Source organism: Photinus pyralis, unplaced genomic scaffold (assembly GCF_008802855.1).
Source record: "Photinus pyralis isolate 1611_PpyrPB1 unplaced genomic scaffold, Ppyr1.3 Ppyr1.4_LG7, whole genome shotgun sequence".
Classification (NCBI taxonomy): domain Eukaryota; kingdom Metazoa; phylum Arthropoda; class Insecta; order Coleoptera; family Lampyridae; genus Photinus; species Photinus pyralis.
The window spans coordinates 927,596-931,129 of NW_022170738.1; the positions used below are offsets into that span (position 1 = coordinate 927,596).

General features: G+C 33.5%; 1 long non-coding RNA gene across 2 annotated transcripts; it reads left to right on the forward strand.

Annotated features, from left to right (window-relative positions):
* Window positions 1-511: 511 nt before the first annotated feature.
* Window positions 512-1,711, forward strand: LOC116177195. 2 transcript variants are annotated; one of them, XR_004146622.1, is made up of 5 exons: window positions 512-586; window positions 842-965; window positions 1,022-1,229; window positions 1,284-1,443; window positions 1,496-1,711. It is a non-coding gene; the product is annotated as an uncharacterized LOC116177195 (long non-coding RNA). The 2 variants fall into 2 exon arrangements; XR_004146621.1 differs by lacking the exon at window positions 512-586 and having other exon boundaries at window positions 593-965.
* The last annotated feature ends 1,823 nt before the right edge of the window (window positions 1,712-3,534 follow it).

A 3,534-nucleotide genomic window follows, 5' to 3' on the forward strand; every position in this document is an offset into this window, starting at 1 on the left:
ATGTTCATCAAATATCTCGTCAAATATGCAGTAGGTACTATCAAAACTTGTTTTTACAGCTAAACGTGTGAGTTTATAATATGGATATTTTTTACGAGTGCGAATACATTTTGAGACCAATAAACAATAAATTCTTATTGAATCTCTCTGCCGTTGTAATAAACCTGAGACCAACCAGTCAATTGTAGCTATTGATCAACACAGTGAATTTAATGGGAGTTGTCAAGTTGTAGTGGCTATAGTAAACTGGCCTTAATAATTATACTACTGGAACACATCGCTGTATATTTAGATTTGTAATCCATGATTATATTAAATCTGCATACTTTCCCATCTTTGTCTATTTTGTTTACTTTACCACGAGCATGTATTTTACTCCTTCTATACGTTTTTTTTGTTATTATTTCTATTAGTGGAAAGAAAATTATACCTCTACGCCACTGAAGTGAGACGCTAATGATAACGGAAGTGGTGTGGTACTTTAATCACAGCTAGAGGCCACTTTTGGTTCCCGTGGTCTACGTCTGGCCAAGCATTTGATTCCCTCTATTAGTTTTCTAACTCAATGCATGCTACCCAGCGACATGTAAGTACCTAGAAAGTTTTTATATTTGATTAAAATTTGTACATTAAAGCGATCTTAACCTAACTTTATATGCACTTCATGTACGATTCTTTTTAACATATTTCATTAGGGCGACGCTCAAAAATACACTTTGTGGTTTGTTTAGTAACCGACGTTCACAAGTTTGCAAAGGTATATTAAATGAGTAACCTGGCACTTACCTAAACCTTGCGATAGTTACCGCATCACTGATCGTCAATTAATATTTGTTCGTAGCAAGTTTTTGGACCTTACACAACAAAACAAAATGAAAAGAAGCAGAAAAGATTTGGTGTAGAAGAATTCATACAATCACCAGCCACTCCTGTAGCAATCGACGTAGAAGTTAACAAGAAGTTTGGTAGGCGATAAAGGCTTCTTGTTTTAATAAATATAATAATGCTAATATTTTTTTAGACAAAATTTTGGAAATGCTGCATTCTGTCCATTTATATGTACGTAGCATTGATGAAATTTAAAAAAATTACACTCGGTGACAACTGAAGAACGTAATCAGCCTACAGCTGAAACAAAATTTATAAACGATCTACTGCCAATCCCTAATATTGATGCTCTCAAACAATTTGAAGTTTTATTAGAGAATGAAGGCCATACTAAACAGTTTGTAAGTAATCGCTATTAAATATATGCCGCTTTTAAAATTTGCTTGTTTTTTCAGCACATAATTTTAAGTAACATTGGTGGTAAAAATGGAAAGGATAATATTCACCGTCTTTTAAAGAAAGTTTATTCAAACCAAATGTCTACAAAGTGCTCTTGGTTAGGACAAAGAGGAAACTTTAAAATTAGCACCACAAAAAGTATGCAAATTATAAAAGGTAAATCATTGATGCTAATTAGCTTAATATTTATATTGATTATCGTTTACAGGTGTCACAATAAATTCATATGTTGATGTCAAGGAAAGCGATTTCGAACGCATTTCCAGCGAATGGTTCCGGTTGGCAAAATTACGAGCAGACCGAGAAAGATAAATACCTATTTTGATATTCTTATTACCTTTTTATTTAACAGATTATTAATTACCTGTACGAGTTGTGTTACGTTTGCTATGTATATTTTACATAATAAATTAGTTAAAAGATACGTCTATGAAACATATCTATACATGACAATAAATATATCACAGATATATTTATGTATATATGATCTATATATCTCCAATACATTTATGTATATATAATCTATATATCTCAAATACATTATTGAAACATACCATTTATGTTACTAATGAAATATTATATACATAGTTGATACATGTCTATGTTGCTGACATAGAGCTATCCTCGTGTAGGAGTATTTTATATATTTGATACTTAGGAAGGAAATAATCTATACAGCTTTGATACATATCTTTGTTGGCTGGGTAGCCATAACTTCTACTTTACAAAAAGTTGCACTTAGTCATTAAACTGAACGCCAAAAATTGGTCTTTTTCAGGAATTTCAAATTTATACTCCTCATCGTTTATCATAAATAATACTGAAATCATTTCAGTCATTTTTTAGAATAGAGATTTGTCGATTATCTAAATCTATAATGAGGTTATGGACAAATGACAACAAATATTTGCAAATATTTATGTTCTATTGAGAACAATTTTCACAGGATTTCTTCAGTTTCTCGTGCAGCACGAGTTTTACCAATCGAAAACGCTATCAAATAGACGTATGTGTCAGGCCCGGATGCTCCGGTGTTTCGTTAGGCAGGGGCCCTATTCTTGACTACGTATTTATCAATGTCAATGTCGAATTTATACATTGTAACCTAAAATTTTAGGATAGGTGCCACGTTTTGTATACCTTGACGTAACTTGATTATATCAGAATGGATAGCTACACTTATTTACATAACTTTACAAAATAATGAACATGTCCACCGTATTCAAACTGTGTAAAAATCAATTTGAGGAATGGGGTTTTACAGTATAGTTGAGTTCCGCAGTTCTAATTTAATAAGGGTGTACCTGAAACCATAAGACATTCTTTTGGACAGTAAAAGTTTATTTAAAAATAATAATAATAAATCGTTTATTGGGTTTAACATGGAATACATCATCAGGTACATGAGCATGATCATTACAATTTCTTAGTCCTTCCAGTTTCCCCCAAGGGGTTAAGATTCAGATTGGTCAAAAATATTAACCATCTGGTCTACCACTCAGCCCCAATACCCCATAGAGAGGTAGGTATACTTCAGTCATGGAAATAGAGGCTGATTAGCAAAAAAAATAATGAACATGTGTGGTTTTAAGAGTTTATTCAAAACGATATGATTGTGGCGGGCTCTGTGACGTAATAAGCCCGACCAATCAGCTCCTAGAACCATTCAGATGACATAACGACTTGGCAATATTGCAGGAGAATGTCATTTGTAACTTGCGTCACCTATCACAGGCACTTGTCACTTGAAATTGAAATTTTACATTACTACGAGTATACGATTTCGGGACTTCGGGTATAATTTTATACAAAACTCTTCAGTAAAATGACATTACCTGACATTACTGTCGCCAGTAATGTGTCATTTTCCTGACTTTTATGCAAATATCCATTATACCTACCCATATATGGGTGCGGAAAAGTAAAATATTCAGTGGTTTTCTATAGTATATGAATTGAGGGATGAGTGAACCCGATTGCCCTTCTAGGATAGACCAGAACTCGAGAGTGGCGCACCTCATAAACCTCTGCTATTCAACAACACTGACCTGTATATTTCTGTGTTCAACAACCCCTTATTTTTTAAACGCAAGGATGCCAAAATGGCCTGCATTCTCAAGTGGAGGCATTCCTTAAAAATAGGCCTCGCCGATTTTGGCATGTGAGCTTTCAAGGTGGACGAACAAGATGTCAAGATAATACTAATAGTACCACTTTTTTGCGAGTTCATGCAGAAACGAGAAATAT